We start from the raw sequence: 19,605 nt of genomic DNA on the forward strand, positions 1-19,605 counted from the left end.
TATTTATATATATATATATATATATATATATATATATATATATATATATATATATATATATATATATATATATATATATATATATATATATATATATATATATATATATATATATATATATTTATATATATATATATATATATATATATATATATATATATATATATATATATATATATATATATATATATATATATATATATATATATATATATATATATATATATATATAAGCCTGCCAGTCAAGATAAAATCATAAAAGTATATTATAACAAGAGTTGAGAGGTCATATGGCACTTGTGACGAAGCCGGAAGAGCCAAAAGCTCATATGGTATGAGCTCAAGCAAAATTCTAAGAATCAATAGATTGATTTAAAAGGAAAATCAGAGGTATAATGCCGGTCGGGATTTAAAATAAGAGCTCTGAGTCACGAGATCCTTCTAAATATCAAAATTCATTAAGAACTGATCAACCAGTCATAAGTTATAAATATCTAATTATTTCTAATTTTCCCTCTCCCTTCAGCCCCCCAGATGGTTTAATCGGAGAAAGCGACTTTTTCGAGTCAGTTTGTTTAGCTCCCTGAAACTTTTACCAATTTACATCCTCCCAGTACGTCCAGAAGCACCAATCTCACCCTAGCACTCAGCCCCACCCCTAACTCCCTCAAAGAGAGCAGATACAGCACGGTTACGTCAATCACGTATCTACAACATTTGCTTATTCCACCCACTAAGTTTCATCTTGATTTCCCCATCTAAGTATTTTCCAAAATTTCCGGTTTTCCCCTCCGACTCCCTCCAATGTCGACAGATCTGGTCGGAATTTGAAATATGAGCTCTGAGACATGAGTTCCTTCAAAATATCGATTTCATTAAGATCCGGTCACCCGCTCTTAAAATAAAAATACCTCAATTTCTCTAGTTTTTCCGAATCAGCACCCCCAACCTCTTCCAAAGAGATCAGATCCGTTCCAACTATATCAATCACGTATCTATAACTTGTGCTTATTCTTCCCATCAAGTTTAATCTCAATCTCTCCACTCAAAGCGTTTTCCAAGATTTATGTTTCCCCCCTCCAGCCCCTGTGTCCCTGGATCCGATTCAAATTAAAAATAGAGCATCTGAGACACAAGATCCTTCAATATATCAAGTTTCATTAATATTCGATCACCCATTCGTAAGATAAGGATACCTCGATTTTCACTTTTTCCAAGAATTTTAGTGTCCCCCTCCAACTCCCCCCAATTTCAACAGATCTAGTCAGGATTTAAAATAAGAGCTCTAAAGCAAAAGATTCTTCTAAATTTCAAATTTCATAAGGATCTGATGACCCGTTCGTAAGTTACAAGTACCTCATTTTTTAGTCGTCGCTGTCCCATTGTCTATGCATATAAATAGATTGTCAGGTTTACTGACTCTTGAACATGCAACATATAATTGTTCATGGGAAAAACAATCCCATGAACATATTCAGATCTATACCTCATTATTCTAAGTATGTGTCCCTGAGTCCCGGTCGTCATTTATATTCCCTGTGTCCCGGTCGTCATTTGTGTCCCGGTGTCACAGTTTGTAATTTCTCTTTGAGTGTCCCGGTCGTCATTTATATTCCCTGTGTCCTGGTGTCTCGGTCGTCATTTGTGTCCCGGTCTGTAATTTCTATTCGAATAATCCCTGTGTCCCGGTCGTCATTTATATATCCCGCCTGTGCCCCGGCGTCCCCGTTGTAGTTGTGTCCCTGTGTCCCGGTCGTCATTTATATTCCCTGTGTCCCGGTCGTGATTTGTGTCCGGGTGTCCCAGTCTATAATTTCTCTTTGAGGTTCCCGGTCGTCAATTATATTCCCTTAGTCCCGGTCGTCATTTGTGTCCCGGTGTCCCGGTATGTAATTTCATCAATTGACAAACATGACGTCAGTCGACAAACAATTTCATGACGCATACAGCTCAATCCTTAAAATGACGTCAGTCGACAAACATGACGTCAGTCGACACACAAACATGACGTCACTCGACACACACACACACAGACAACTTATTTTTATATATGTATATATATATATACTAACTGTTGGGGTGGCGCTTCGCGCCACCCCAACACCTAGTTTGTGGGGCGCTTTGCGCCCCTCCAAGCCCCCCCGCGCGCGTAAGTCGTTACGCGCCATATTAGTTACGCGCCATTGTAGTTGTGTCCCTGTGTCCCACCTGTGAATATAGATAGATTTATATATGTGTTTCAAACTACGTAAAAATTGCGAATATACAACATTTTTGGCTTTCCCACTACTGGGAGCTTTCCGTTTCCAATTGCCAGCAATTGATCTGAAAATGTTTGACCAGAGTCATCGTTTTGCAATCGGACACGCATATTTGTAGTTAATTTTAATATTTTTACGTGTGCCCATAAATTAGAATTTTTCAGGCAAGCATTCATTTCGTCTACAGGAGTTAAACTACGTAAAAATTGCGAATATACAACATTCTTGGCTTTCCCATTGTCTGTGCATATACAAAGCCGTATGTACTAATAATGACGTCATATGCAAACGCTCTTTTTACAAACAAACAAACATGCATACACACAACTCGTTTTTATATAGATAGATAGATAGATAGATACAATACAAATTAACTGCGTAAAACTTGCGAATATACAACATTTTTCGCTGTCCAATTGTCGCTACATATAAATAGATTGTCAGGTTTACCGACCCTCGAACATACAACGCACAATTGTCCATGGGAAAAACAATCAGTATTAAGATCTATACCACATTTTTCTAATGATTGACCTTGAGCTTTGTTAATGGTGATTGCAAATGCTAATCGAATTGGGAATTGCAATCTTTTAAATTGAAAAGGCAGATCCGTTGGAATCATGGGAATGCGAGGAATAAGAACAGCCTCACCCTCAAAAGGCCCTGTCAAGATTGTGGCCTCTATTAGGTTTTCCATTGTTTTTTTTACGGCAAGTCGCGTGCCATTGCAAAGCTTTGGTGGGTTGATATTTCTTAAAAGTATTATTGGTACGCTTATTTTTAGTTGTAGCACGTGTGGTGGAAACCCTGAAAGATCTATGGAATTTAAAAATTCAGATGGATAATTAACCGCTTCATTTGGTTCCAAAACTGTGTCGACTGACTTGTAAAGGACTGCCTGGTCTCGAATCTTGGTCAAAACAATATTGTTGATTTCGTGGACGTCTATATTTTTGGGTGCGAGAATCGCTCTTTCAGTTAGCCATTTATTATTTTTATAATTCTTTAGAATATTCGGAGATACTTTTTCAATCAATTCATTTTTGGACGTCACTAAATTACAGAAATCAGCAGGTAGTTGTATACGCCCTGAAATTCAGTCTATCGTATCATAAATGTCTTTTTGTTCCGACGTTAACTTGGAAATGTTATTTTGTACATACGACAATAGATCATTCGTACTGTAACTTTTTTCACGATCCAATTCTACACATGTCGAAACAGCAGCGATACGGTTAGGTGAAGGCATTCCCAAATCCTGAAGAGGTTTGTTTGCCATACGTACGCACAAATCTTCTATAATAACTAAAGTGTATGTATAAATTTCTGATGTAAAATCAAAAGTCATATCTGACGTTTCTAACTGTTTTCGATGGAGTATATCTTCGGACATTTTTGACTTATATTTTTCCCATAACTCTGTAGGAGCTGATGGAGAGCAAGTTGTTAAAATGATGCCAAACAATGCACGAATTTGACTTGGGGTTGACATTTCGCACTAATGGGGAATATGGAACAACCCACTGGTTATCTACTTCGATGGTGGTACCGTTGCCATTGTAGGTTCTTCAGTCATTTTACAATTAGAAATTTCTCTTTCAACGGTCTTCTTACAATTAAAAATTTGTCTTTGAACGATATTCTTAAATACCTGTGTCCTGGTCGTCATTTATGTTCCCTGTGTCCCGGTCGTCATTTGTGTCCCGGTATCCCAGTCTGTAATTTCTCTTTGAGTGTCCCAGTCGTTATTTATATTCCCTCTGTCCCGGTCGTCATTTGTGTCCCGGTCTGTAATTTCTCTTTGAGTGTTTTTTCTTTTTAGTATTTTTTAGCTTTTTACATTTTTTCTTTTTTCAGTTTTTTTTTCTTCTTTATTTTTCAGCTTCACTATGAAATACATATCGCCGAACCTTTGTTTTTTTAACTAAAATCTGGTAGGCATTGATGACCTTATCCAAGTCAAAATCCCAAACCCAATCATCATCGCTATCATTTTCAGTTTTGATATGTTTTGACTCTCGCTGTCCAGGTGAATCTTCATCTAACTGCGCGGTTTTGCGTTCTTTAGCCTCAAGCCTGTTTCCTTGCTGTTCTTTTGATTCCTCGGCACGCTTTCTTTTCTGACTTTCTCTATCAGCAGCAAGTTTTTTGGCATAGACTCTTTGAGCATCTTCATCGGCTTTTGCCATTGTAAGTTCATCAGTCATTTTAAACTTAAACATTAATAGATTTCTACGTGAACATATATGTCTTAAATATCTTTAATGACGTCACCGCCATAGCAAAAATGACGACAACTAACTTCATGACGTCAGCCGACACAGAAACATGACGTTACCTGATCCACAGACAGACACACAGACAGACAACTTATTTTTATATATATAGATATATATATACTGACTGATATACTACTGATTCTTTTAAGCACAACTGATGCTGTATTTAAGTATGATGCTGATTGCATAAAACAGAAAGGCTGAAAATTACACAGTAGTTTATAAGGCTTTCTCAACAATCATTCACTACAAAAAATATGAGGAAATTTCAAAGTATATAGCATATAGTTTACATAGTGTATAGTTTTATAGAGTAAAGTTTTCGTAATATAAAGCGACAAGGATTCATTTAGCTGATGTGAATGAATTGACAATTCTCAATACTTAATTCAAAAAGCCATGCCTTTTTACCACTATCTGCGAATTAAAACAAGCCGATACATCAATGAAGACATTGCTTAAGTGTGACATTTGGATACTCAGGGCATATCCATAGACCGAAAACGCGGCAAATCTGTTGAATTGATTTTATCACCATCATCAAAACTTACTTCTTCAAATTGGGTGTGGCGGTCTTTGGTTGTCTTTTAGCCAGCCCTTTGGCTGGCTGAGAACTAGTCAAAATAAATGGTAAGTTTATAGCCTAGCTCTTTAACTTCTATAAATGTATAGTCGTCGACCTTTTCTAATAGAAAACTAGGCTAACAAAGCGGCAGGCCTTTGGTGTGTCTCTAGTTAACCTTTGAGCCTGGAGTAACAGAGCATATACTCCACCCCATTATTGTGCAAAAATTGCCTATACCCTGAATTGTGTCCTGAAGTGAAAATTTATTGTTCTCACTCAGGTAAAATGAAGGCTTTTTGGTAAATATAGAACAATCTATACTTCTTACCATGAAATAGTCTGAAGAGAGTAGACCTATAGCCTACCACAAAATGCATTTATTGTGTCATTTCCAAATATAGCTATTAAAGTGTAAATTTTGTTTGGCTTGGGTATGAACTTAGTAGGTCTTTAAATGTAGTAATTACACTGAAAATGTATCCAGCTGCATAAAACTTTCATTCAATCTCATCCCACTCTTTATTCAATGCATCAGAAATGATTAAAATATAAGAGATCCAATGACAATGAGGTTCTATTTTTTATGAGAAATAACCCTTTCATATCTAGGCAATGTAACATAGATTCAAGGTTATGAGTTGTCACTATAAGAACCTATGAAATTCCTTTAGATTTATCCTATCCTCAGTTTTAACTTGTCTCTTTAGTTTGTGTTCAAAATACTCTCTTTTGGCAAGATTCTTCAAGTTAAAAAGTATGCATCAATCACACTGGTCCTTCTTCAACTAAAAAATTTGAATGTCTTTCTCTTTTCAGCTGATGCCTAATTTAATTGTTAGTTTTTCATCTGAACCATGTTATTCTAATTTATTCAGTCTTCTGGGATAATCAAAATCTTTTTCCTAATTTCAATGGCAATTTGAATTTCAGAACATTCTCTTTGTCACTGAAATACACCAACTTAACTGGGCTTGGGGCTGGGAGATCAAGGCAACCTTCAGCAGCAACCATCTTTAAGCTTCACATTTCACATTATTAATTGTTTGTCATTTTCCTTACTTTCAATTTAATCAAAGTAAGCAATATATGGCTTGAATGCTATACTTTCCTCTGCCATCACATATATTTGATTTTTGACTCTTGTCATCTGTTAATTCAGTATTCTGAACACTAGGTTCTGGCTGCACCACTTTTTTGGTATATTCAGAAGCAGTTTCTTGTTTTTTACATTACTTCATTTGCTTTGATGTTATATTTTAATGATTCCAAAGTGGCAGGATTTCCTTTAACTGTATCCAAAATGGAACTGATGTTTCCTGCCAAAGACTTCATAGAACATATATCACCTTGACTAGTTGCCATAGATGCAGGAAGATTTGTAAATTTCATTATTTCCTTTTGCTGTCCCATCCCTTAGAAACTTATCCATTGGATATCAAAGTTCATTAGTTCAGCTCACAACAATTGAACTAATCATGGCTAACAGTTACTGTTCAATGCATTCCACTGGTCCTGGCTCCAAGAGCTCTTACTTGGCTGAATTCATCCAGGTATCTGACAATGCTGTGCTATCTAATGTCCAATAAAAATGAAACAGATGGCAGAACAATACCAATTTAAAGTTGTCACAAAGAACTCTTAATCTCTTTACTCCAATTTTACTTTTTGTTGACTGGGTTAAAAATAATTTTGATTGTAATAAATTAATCATCAATCATTTATTAATACTAATACACTATTAAAAACATAAAAAAGTTATTTGGCCCAAGAAGCTTTGCTTGTTATGGGCCATACAACACAATAATAGAGCACTAAAAGAACCATAAATAATACCCTAAATCAAGCAATCCATATGGAATGTGGATGAGGAAGAATAAACACTAGCACACAGTAGGAAAAAAAAAAGAAAGAGAATGAAGCTTGAGCAATCATAAAACAACAAATTTTTTCACTATTTGTTTTGTTCCAAGATAATCTGGGAATTTGGTATAGTCAGTTATAAATTTGTATAGATCTCAAGCATGCTGCAGGGGACATCATAAGTCCTACACCTGCCTGATGATGGTTGTCCTCTCTGCTATACAACAGTACATATCCATGATCCAGTGTTTCTTGGCCTACACCTTTCCAACTTATTCTGCTTAGGGCTAGTATGTCAATATTATATTGCTTCATCTTTCTGAGAACTTGCTCAGTTTTTGATAACTGACTCATAGTTCTCACGTTCCAGGAGCCAATTTTTGTTGGTTGTTTTGTAGTCAATAATCTTGTCCAGGGACGTGTTGGGTTTCTTATCAGGGGGGAAGATAATTCATCCAAGGCATTTTGGCTTGAGGGATTAGAAATGAAAAAAAAGGCCATGCTTATAAAAAAATTTATTAATTACAGCTTGTTAAGTAGCATGTTATTATGTTACAACCATTTGTTCCAGGGATCTTGTAAATATAACGGGGGTTACAATGTTTGTTTTTCTTTTTTTTGTGATACTTATCATCATATAAACTAATTGCTGATGGAAATATAATATTGTTGATAGAGATTTTTTTTGAGTTGCAAGAATGAAAAGGATTATTTATTTTAAGGAAAAAACTGATACCTTTAACACAACCTAGGGAACTCTAAAAATTTAGTTGGGTTGTTTTAGATTGTCTCCAGGAACTTTCCCTGTGACAGGGGGGGGGGTAAGAGCATTTATAATTTTGTTCTTTAATGCGTTTTGAAAATGCCTCCTTGTTCTTTGTGGGGGAACATTTCCTCCTGGCCTTTTGGAACAGATGTGTGATTTATTTTCTTTTTTAGCCGTAATTGGTCCAACTGATATTTTTTGACCTGATATTCTGTTAAGTGTCTGGCTGACGGAGTCCAGCTTGATATATTTATGAATAACCCAGAATTAAATAAGTATAGAAATAGTCAGCAGTATATAAGTGTATATAATTTAATGTACAGACGCATGCAGCCCCTACACATATTAACTGTAACAAACGTTTTAATTTGACTTAAATTAAGGAGCAATATTAAAACTTAAAACAAACAGAAATTATTTCCTATATGAAACGGGTTGTCCCCTCCTCAACACTGCGGTCTTTACTCTACAGTTTTTTGTTGTTTTAAAAGTGGATTTGTGAGAAAGAGTCAAACTTTTGCGTAAAGAACGGGGGGTTGAGGACGGGGCATCCCCTTTCATATACGGAAGAATTTCTTTTCGTTTTAAGTTTTAATGTCGCCTCTAACTTTCAATTTAAAAAAAACGTGTTTTTGTATTTAATTTCTTAATGTTTTTAAATTAATGCAGGTTTTGATTTTGGCTAGCCACAAATGAATAATTAAAGCGAAATTTGCATATACATATGTTATGTATGTTATATATATGTATATATAAAAAATGTATTTGTGCAACTAATGAGTCTCCAATCGTCATATATACCAAAACCTACTTTTGGCTTAAAAGCATGAGTGCACTTTTTTTAGACACATTTTATATTGGGCTAGTGTTTTGGCATTGATAACCTACTTGACATTCTAACCATGACTTTTAATTCCAGATCAATGTTCAAAATCCGCATTTGATTGTGGCCACGGAAAATGCATAAAAAAAGGATGGCAATGCGATGGGCAAGCCGACTGCCCAGATGCAAGGGACGAATCTCCAGAGCTGTGTCTAGGTTTGTTTTTTGGCAAGATTTTGACCAATTACTTTGAAGATTCAAAGCCTTTGGGACTTGGTCCATGGCTGATTCTTGCAACTGAACGTAGCTTTACGCAACTTAAAAAATATATTTTCTCCAGATTCTGTTCTGGTCTTCTACGTATTGGGAGGCTATCTTTTTTCAGACGAAAATTGCTTCTTTTACGGACACTTATTCTGATACTAGGGACTCGGGGGAATCTGGGATAAAGTTATAATCATTTGGGAAATTCGGATTTTATTTCTCAAACAAAGGGTAGAAACTCATGGATTGTATATTTTCAATTGCCTTGAAAAAACTTAAATGGCAACAATGACTTACTTTCTAAAAATAAGCAAAAATTTCAAAAAAAAGCTTAAGCATGGAATATTGTAACGTTTATTATCTATTTGGTAATTTAGGTAGACGAGTATTTAGTTTATTCTGAAGTATTGTCTTTTATTGGTATATAATGCTGAAACAGTGGAGAATTAGCTAGGCTATACAGCAGTTGTAGATTAAGAACCTTCAACCTATGTACTTAGAAATTCTTTTCAATGGCTGGTGACCTGTTTTCTCTTAGTCACCCGCAAATGAAAAGGAGATTATCCAAATAGACCACCAACTGCCTTTGTAGATCACGGCTGATGTGACGCATTTACTGATAATCTGAGTGAGTCTTAACTGGGGTTGAAATCCTAGACCGTGGTACGGTTCAAACTATAGCCTATCCGCTTGTCAGCGAGCTATGAGCTGCTCAATAATGAAACATGGGGGATGGAGTTTCGATGAAACTTTGGGATGGAGAATTGACTACTGGTTAGGCATGTGATTTAGAATAGAGATAAACTCTTTGAGTTTTATTCCTATCAGGGTTGAGGAAAGAAAGGAAAATAGACTAAAGTATTTTTTAATCCAATCCGTGGCTTCAGTGATCTTTCTAGCATGTATTCTAAACCAGTCATTTTTATTTTTAATTCCTCTTGCTCTTGTTGTCCTAATTCCGTCCATTTACATTTTCAATTTTTGTTTATTTTGTCGGATCCCTCTTATATATAAGTCTTTGAATTTACCAAGGGAAAATAACCCTCAAAATGTAGAATAAGCTCGATGAAAATTACCCCATGAAATTCAGCATATCAACCAGTTCGTTGTAACGAACTGTAAGGAGTGACCAGGCTCAGTGAACGGAATTTTGATACTAATGGATACATCAAAAGAATTAGTTTTTTATGATGATTTCAAAATATGGAGGTTTCATTAAATTTTGCTCTACCCATTAAAAGCTATGACCCCGATAAATTTTTATATTTTTTTGAAAAAAGGATTAAACATCCCCTAAAAGTCGTAGAATCTTAATGAAAATTACGCTCTCAGATTTAGTGTATCAGAAAATCCTTCTTTAGAGGTTTCAAGCTCCTATCGGCAAAAATGTTTTTTTGTTGTTTTTTTTTTCTCAGAGGTGACCGTATCGACCCAGTGATCCTAGAATGTTGCACAGTGTAAAATTTGACGAAATCGTAAAAATTTACTAACGGAAAATTCACTTTTCATAACAATGTAGCGTATTTTTCCCCTTTTTAAAGTTTGATTTATTTGGTTTAAATGACAGAATTCACAATTTTATTAGAAAAAGTCAATTTTCCTCTATCTTTTCCCGCCATATCTATTTATTACACGATCAGATCTACCTCAATATTTTGGAGTCCTGTCAGTCTAGAGTCCTTTTAGTTTAGAGCTCTTTGTCAATATTTCCGCTTCGCTTCTATTCATCCTAAAATATTCAAATAAAGACTAAAATCGTCGAAAAAATATGAACTTCAATAAAGATGCATGTAGGTATGCACTTCAAAACAAGCATATGAGTCGGGATACCTTAAAAATGAATAATTATGTGTTGGTTATTTTTGTAGTTGACAGGTATAAATTGGCGATTTAAATTCTTAGAGTGGCAAGCTTTGGCATATTTTTAATTAAAAGTATTTTAATCTTGAAATTATCTTATAATCAATTGAATTTTTAAAATTTAGATATATGTCAGCTGAGCACAAAAATAAAAGTTTGAAATTCGGCTCAAATTTAGCATTAAGTAAAAGAGTTTTCCTGTAAATTATTTTATTAATATTTTTTATAACTACAACTCCTATCATTCAAGGGGATGGCACTGTGAGCGCTATGAAATAGCTGACCCTTGTCATCCCAGTTTTTAGTTTTTACTAACGCCCTCAACGCCCCGCTCTTAACGCTAAAGTTTGACTCTTTTTCTCAACTCTTCTTTTTAAAATAGTAAAAAACTTTAGCGTAAAGAGTTGGGCGTTGAGGAGGAAGCAGCCCCTTTTGTATACGTAGTAATTTCTGCTCGTTTCAAGTTTCAATGTCGCTCCTTACTTTCAGTTAAAAAACTTATTATTATTTTTTTTATTTAATAAGTTTCAAAGAATGATCAGAGAGCAAATTGAATTCAACGATAAGATACTACCTGCATTCAGGTTGAAAAAAGGGCATATCAAAAATATCTCAGCAACTTCTTAGGGTATTAAGGCGACTTTCAGATAATTGTACAGATGGTACTGATCAGAATCAAAACGCACTATGTGCATCAAGGTTGCCAAAAAGACATATTGACAGTATCTGAGGAAGTTCCATGGACCACAGTAGAAACTTTCAGAGAATAAACAAACATTGTACAGCAAAGTCAAAAGCAACTGTGAACATAAAGGTAAAAAAAAAGGGCGCATTTATAATATTTCAGGAACAACTAACAGTATTAAGTAAAAATTTCGAGTGAATATCGAGAGGTATATTGAACTAATGCAGGAGACATTAAGTGCATTATGAATGTCAATATGGCATATATGCAATAACTCGGGAACATTTAAGAGTATTAAGTGGGAACTTTCACCGAAAGTTGAGAGAAATGTTAAACTAAATCAAAAAACACTCTGTCTTGAGGGAATGCCGATGGGGATATTGAACTAAATCGGTGAACTGTATGCATCCAGGGTGTCAAAATGGTTCATCTGCAATACGGCAGGAACGGCTAAGATATTTGAAACTTTCTGTAAACATTGAAGGTGATGTTGAGCTAAATCAAATGACACTATCTCCATCCAGGATATCAGAATGAGACGTCTTCAATAGTTCATATACGGTTAATGGTATAGATTAACGCCTTAAGCGACCTAGCTGAAACTGTAAGGAGCGACCCGGCTCAATAGTAACCAAAACTCTAAAAAACGGAAATTTGACGCCAATAGTTACATCATAAGAATTGTATTTAGATGCTGATTTTAAATATATAACTCATCAAGTTTAGTCTTACCCATCAAAAGTTACGAGACTGATAAAATTAGCCCTATTTTAGAAAATAGGGGAAAACACCCCCAAAAAGTCATAGAATCCTAGCGAAAATCACACCATCACATTCAGCGTATCAGTAAACCCTGCTGTAGAAGTTTCAAGCTCTTATCTACAAAAATATCGAATTTGTATTTTTTGTCAGAAGACTGATCACGGATGCTTCTTTATTTTTATATTTTTTTTTATTTTTTTTTCCAGGGATGATTTTATTGATCCAGTTGTCCTAAAATGTTGGTAGAAGGCTTATTCTAACGGAAATGAAAAGTTCTAGTGCCCTTTTTAAGTGACCAAAAAAATTGGAGGGCACCTAGACCCCCTCCCACGCTAATTATTTTCCCAAAGTTACCGGATCTAAACTCTGAGATAGGCATTTTAATCAGCATAGTCGAAAAACCTTACAATTATGTCTTTGGGGACGACTTACTCCCCCCAAAGTCCCCATGGGAGGGGCTACAAGTTACAAACTTTGACCAGTGTTTATGTATAGTAATGGTTATTGAGAAGTGTACAGACGTTTTCAGGGGGATTTTTGGTTGGAGGAGAGGAATTGAGAAGAGGGGATTATATGGGGGGGAATTTTCCATGGAGTAATTTTTCATGGGAGAAGAATATCTCCATGGAGGGGGCGCAGGATTTTCTAGTATTATTTAAAAAAAACAATAAAATATAAATGGGAACTGGACTGGACTGGAGACTGGAGAGGCAAGAACAAATCTTGAGGTAGTCCATTAAAGGCAGTAGGTAACAGCCCAGGTCAAAATGTACAGTTAGAAAAATTGTCTCGCAAGGAGGCATTTAATATAGTTAGTGCTTTTGGTAGCGGGGGAAATGAATCTTAGAGGAGTTTCCTATATTCTGTGTAAGAGTTCGCAAGCACTTTTAAAGGTCACACATATGTCACCTGGGGTGTTTCTACTAGTGATACTTCCTCCACTAGTTTTAATTCCTAGCTACCACTTTGTACACTTCCCTTTACACACTTTTAACGGCTGATGTAAGGATTAACTTAAATTCACAAAGATAGTCAAGAACAATAGCTTTGAGATATGGCCTTTATCAAATTAAATTGATAAAAAACAGGTTTTTTAACTGAAAGTAAGGAGCGACATTAAAACTTAAAACAAGTAGAAATTACTCCGTGTATGAAAGGGGCTTATCCCTTCTCAATGCCCCGCTTTTTACGCTAAAGTTCGAGTTTTTCTCTCAAATCTACCTTTTAAAACAGTAAAAAACTTTAGCGTATAGAGCGGGGTGTTGAGGTGGGAACAGCCCCTTTCATATACGGAGTAATTTCTGTTCAATTTAAGTCTTAATTTCGCTCCTTTCTTTCAGTGAAAATATCGGTTTTTTTGTTGAATTTCTGAGCGTTTTTGAATTAATGCATGTTTTGATTTTGACTCTCCGCAAATGAATTTTTAAAACGAAATTTGAATATTTTTTTTCGCTCAATGGCTTGCTCATAGTTTTGATCGAATGATTTTGAGAAAAAAATAGCACGGGAAGGGGCCTAGTTGCCCTCTGATTTTGGTTACTTAAAAAGGTAACTAGAACTTTTTAATTTTTTACTAACGTTTTATATGATGAAATATGTACGTAACTTACGAATTAGCTTACGTAACGAACTTCTATCTTTGTATGTTTTTATTACGTATATGAGGGGGTTCGCCCCCTCGTCAGTACCTCGCTCTTTACACTAAAGCTTAGATTTTGTTCCAATTCCTTAAGAATGACCCCTGAATAACGAAGACCGTAGAACAAATAGTTGAAATTACTAAAAATACTTCAGCATAAAGAGCGAGGTATTTGGCGGAGGTAAACCCCTTATATACGTAATAATTTCTGCTCGTTTCAAGTTTTAATGTTGCTTCTTATTTTCACATTTTACGTTTTTACATTTTGAAAAAACGTAAGTGAAAAATCAGCAAAAAATAAGCTAAAAAAAATATTCGACAAAACACCTTAAGAAGGTGTAGTTGTCTTAGGGAGAACTACAACGGAAAGTTAAATTAGAAATTTAACAAATTAATCTCAATTATTTACTTTCACAGGTCAGTGTGGCAGCATTGACAAAAATGTGGTATACTCCTAAGTAATTCATAATTTAGAAGCGTAAGAAAAAATGTAAGTGGAAAATCAGCAAAAATTCAGCTAAAAAAATATTGGTCAAAACAGCTTAAGAAAGTGTAGTTGTCTTAGGGAGAACTACAACGGAAATTTAAATTGGAAATTTAACAAATTAATTTCGAGTATTTACTTTCAATGATCAGTATGGCAACATTGACAAAAATGTGGCATACTCCTAAGCAATTCATAATTTTGAAGCGTAAGAAAAAACGTAAGTGAAAAATCAGCGAAAAATAAGCTAAAAAAATATTAGTCAAAACAGCTTAAGAAAGTGTAGTTGTCTTGGGGAGATCTACAACGGAAAGTTAAATTGGAAATTTAATAAATTAATTTCGATTATTTACTTTCAATGGTCAGTATGGCCACATTGACAAAAATGTGGCGTACTCCTAAGCAATTTATAATTTTGAAGCGTAAGAAAAAACGTAAGTGAAAAATCAGCGAAAAATAAGCTAAAAAATATTCGAAAAAACACCCTAAGAAGGTGTAGTTGTCTTAGGATTGGTTTAGTTGACAACGGAAAGTTAAATTAGAAATTTAACAAATTAATTTCGATTATTTACTTTCAATGGTCAGTATGGCAACATTGACAAAAATGTAGTAAACTCCTAAGTAATTCATAATTTTGAAGTGTAAGAAAAAAACTGAAGTGAAAAATCAGCAAAAAATAAGCTAAAAAATGTGGTACAAAACAACTTAAGAATGTGTAGGCGTCTTAGGAAGAACGACAATGGAAAGTTAAATGAGAAATTTAGCAAATTAATTTCGATTATTAACTTTCACAGCGCAGCTTGGCAACATTGACCAAAAATAAGGTATACTCCTAAGTAATTCATAATTTTGAAGTGTAAAAAAACTTAATTGAAAAATTACCAAAAAAAGCTAAAAAAATATTCAACAAAACAGCTTAAAAACAGTGTAGTTGTCTTACACAGTTAGTGTAGTTTGCAGTGTAGTTAGTTGTCAAACATTTACAATCTTTAAGATGAAAATCTCTCGTGACAATATATATACACATATATATATATATATATATATATATATATATATATATATATATATATATATATATATATATATATATATATATATATATATATATATATATATATATATATATATATATATATATATATATCCCTCTCTCACACGCACAAATGGGTTTTTCATAATATAGCTAGTTTCATATTGTTTAAAAACAAAGAAATATCATCCTTGCGTAAGCTCTTTATTAATTAACTTATCATTTAACCTACACCTGCGGTATCGTTCAATTTTATCCATTTTCTTTTATACATCAGAATTCAGTCGAAATTGGATTTAATGTCGTGCGTTACAAATGTTCAACGGCTGATTCCGACATTTTAAATGTGAAGTTGAAAAACGCACGCTAAGAAAAAAGTAGATATAACCATTTTTGTGTTTTTAGTTTTGAAATTCTTGGATTGGGTGTTAGATTGACGTTGTATTTTATATTATTAATCTCTCTGTCTGTCTTTCGGTGTGTCTCTTTGTCTATGTATCTCCCACAAACACACACTAAAAGGTTATTAGTAATATTATCAAAATAGAGCTATTTCAATCAGGGTTGCCACTCCTAGTAATTTATCACTATTTCTAATGATTTTCCTGTTGTCTTAACAAAGATAATCACTAAATCAGCACAAAAATCACTAAATTATTGAAGAAGATCATTAAGTCAACAAAAAAAATCACTAGAACCTAGTGTTTTTTCACCGGATGGAACCCTGGTTTCAATCTCCTTTAAGATATCATCCTCAATGTTAAGCTCGTTTCATCCAATTGCACTTTGAAAAATAAATACGGTAAATTTTATTCTCATCAAAACTTGATGATTACTTACTTGCGTCTGTAAAGGATTTCTGAATAGCCATTGAGACCAAGATAGAGGGTGGGTATCTTATACTCAATTTCAATGATTGTCGCGTTCAAGGCAACACCCTTGAGGTTAAACCTTGAAAAAAAAGTTAAGATTTATTTTGTGCCTGAAAGTCTGCAGTTAAAATTTTCCTTTATTGATGCCCTATTCCCCAAAGTTTTAATTTAGCCAGTGATTTTGAGAAGAGGGGAATAACATTAGAGCAAAAAAGAAAATATATCAACTTAATTTGACAAAATTTAAGCAGTATTTTTCTTGGTAGGTTTGCTGTCATTATAGGAGTTATGTTCAGCATAAAGATGTCGATATAATGCAAACCTTTTCCATTATAGATTAAAGAAAAAAAATGATCCTTTCTCATTTCATCTTGAAGATTCCTTTCAATTTTAATTTTTCGAAGGAAGAACAAGTAGAACTTCTTGTTTGCATATAACTCTAGTTTATATTTTTCTTCTCTGTGTACGTGTTTAAATTTAAAAAAAACCTTTCCGCTCCACTTCACCATTTTTTTTTTTTAATATGATTGGGAGTATTTCATGTCTAATAGTTAATATAATTTTTTTTTCTTTACTGGAGGATTCAAATATGAGAGTAAAGTAAGCCTATTGTCACAGGTTAGGCTGAGATGTGAACCAAAAAAATGATGTCAAATCTTGTGTTACCTCTAAGTATGCGTCACAATGTTATACGTCGATATATAATGTACACTTGTTACAATGAAAAATTTACAATCATTCTTTGCCTGCTATTAAATAAAAAAAAACAAGTTTTCAACTGAAAGTAAGGAGCGACATTAAAACTTAAAACGAGCAGAAATTACTTCGTATATGAAAGGGTCTGCTTCCTCATCAACGCCCCGCTCTTTACGCTAAAGTTTGACTCTTTTTCTCAACTCTTCTTTTTAAAACAGTAAAAAACTTTAGCGTAAAGAGCGGGGCGTTGATGAGGAAGCAGCCCCTTTCATATACGAAGTAATTTCTGTTCGTTTTAAGTTTTAATGTCGCTCCTTACTTTCAGTTGAAAAAACTTGTTTTTTTTATTTAATTTCTGAACGTTTTTGAATCAATGCATGTTTTGATTTTGGCTCTCCGCAGAGAAATAATTAAAACGAAATTTGCATTTTTTTTTTTTTTTTTGGCTAAATGGCTTTCTCATAATTTTGATCGAATGATTTTGAGAAAAAACGAGTGGGGGAGGAAGCCTAGTTGCCCTCCAATTTTTTGGTTAATAAAAAAGGCAACTAGAACTTTTAATTTTTTACGAATCTTTTTATTAGTAAAAGATATACGTAACTTATAAACTAGCTTACGTAAAGAATTTTTTATTCTCATGTTTTATTACACATATGAGAGGATTTGCCTCCTCGTCAGTACCTCTCTCTTTACGCTAAATCTTAAATTTTGGCCCAATTCATTAAGAATGACCCCTGAATCACAAAAGCCGTAGAATAAATAGTTGACATTACTAAAAATACTTTAGCGCAAAGAGCAGGTATTAGGAGGAGGTGAGCCCCTCATATGGGTAATAATTTCTGTTCGTTTTAAGTTTTAATGCTGCTCCTTACTTCCAGCTGAAAAAACTTTTTCCTATTTATTTTTTCATTGTTTTTTTCAAAATAATGCTAGTAAATCCTGCGCTCCCTTCATGGAAATTTTCTTCCCCCATGACAAATTCCTCGATGGAAAGTTCCCCCAGTATATCCCCCTCTTTTCAACCCCTCCCCCCAACCAAAAAATCCTCCTGAAAACACCTGTACACTTACCAATAACCATTACTATATGTAAGCTTTGGTCAAAGTTTGTAACTTGTAGCCCCTCCCGCGGGGACTGTGGAGGAGTAAGTCGTCCCCAAAGACATATTTATAAGGTTTTTCGACTACGCTGAATAAAATGGCTATCTCAGAATTTTGATCCGTTGACTTTGGGAAAATAATTAGCGTGGGAGGGGGCCTAGGTGCCCTCCAATTTTTTTGGTCACTTAAAAAGGGCACTAGAACTTTTCATTTCCGTTAGAATGAGCCCTATCGCAACATTCTAGGAGAACTATATATATATATATATATATATATATATATATATATATATATATATATATATATATATATATATATATATATATATATATGTATATATATATATTTATATATATATATATATATATATATATATATATATATATATATATATATATATATATATATATTGTTTAATATATTAGTTCTCCATCTCTTTTTCGATGGTTTTATCTCCCTGGGGCTCTTAGAAAATGTTAATTTTTTAAATCACACCTTATTTACCCATGAACGTTTTTGCCCAGAAAATTTCTTTTCCACCAAAAACTAATCCATGGTACCCCCGCCCTTCCTTAGGTAGTGCTCATTTTCACATTTAGCATTTATCTTGTATTTACTAATTCAGTATTAAGGAACTCATTTGTATCTCTGCTTTTCCTATATCACAAAATGTTCCAGGAAAGTCTAAAAGGATTTTTTAATAGCAAGCATAATTACATGTGAAGAAAAAAGGTCTTGACCAGACATCGCAACCATCTTGAGGTTTTCGCTCTTGTAATGTATTTAGCCAGTCTTCAAAATTTATCCTTTTATAAATTTTTTAGTTCGGAAAAACATATTGTCTGCAAATGATTGACTTTTCTTTTCTCTTCTAGATAATGAAGTAGGTGGGCAGTAAATTTCGGAACTCTCTGTATAAGCCTGTTCTCTGTTGCATTCGTCTTTTTGTGTATAGACGCTTATTTTTACATAAAAAGACAGTGCAGCAGAACTGGTTTCTTATAATTTTAAAGTTTAAATAAAAAAACAAGGGTTCTAAACCTCAAGTTAAATAGAATCTCAGTAAAATTCGCATATATTTTTTTTTACTCCCCTTTTTATATTTTACTAAAAAAAATAGAACCCTCAAAAAATTTTTAATCAATTTTGCTTCAATTTTTTGCTCATCCTTCACCTAACGAATTTACTGCTCATTGAAGCTGTGCAATTATGTGGCCTCTGCTCCTGCCAAAGAACCTCTTCCTGACTCAACATACAACAACATTTTTTATTTTATATTTTAATATAAATTTAATCAATAAAATATTGTTTCTTTGTATTCTTGCAAACTTCTTGTCGTTCTTAGAGCTAGGGATGGTTCATAGGGACTGAGTACAAGATAGAGAAAATTAAAATAAATACATAACTATGTTTATCAAAACAATTTATGAAGAGCACTTACTATACACGAACCACTATTGTATACTTTCAACTTTAAGCATCCCCTTTTAAGAAGGGGATGCCATGAAGGAAAAGTCATATTGTGGCTATGTTTCAAAAACAGTTTCGACAGATCTATTTTTGGCCCGCCATTTTATATTTGCGGATTAATGCTAAACTTAAAAAATGTAGCTAGGACTTTTTTATATATAGAGTAAACCTGATAAAAGTAGGAAA

At 33.8% G+C, this 19,605-nt stretch overlaps 1 long non-coding RNA gene across 1 annotated transcript; it reads left to right on the forward strand.

The window, feature by feature from the left end:
- Positions 1-5,075: 5,075 nt before the first annotated feature.
- Positions 5,076-19,267, forward strand: LOC136042521 (uncharacterized). Its single transcript, XR_010621341.1, has 3 exons — positions 5,076-5,170; positions 8,651-8,770; positions 18,825-19,267. It is a non-coding gene; the product is annotated as an uncharacterized LOC136042521 (long non-coding RNA).
- Positions 19,268-19,605: the final 338 nt, after the last annotated feature.

The sequence above is a fragment of the Artemia franciscana genome, unplaced genomic scaffold, assembly GCF_032884065.1.
Source record: "Artemia franciscana unplaced genomic scaffold, ASM3288406v1 Scaffold_1415, whole genome shotgun sequence".
Classification (NCBI taxonomy): domain Eukaryota; kingdom Metazoa; phylum Arthropoda; class Branchiopoda; order Anostraca; family Artemiidae; genus Artemia; species Artemia franciscana.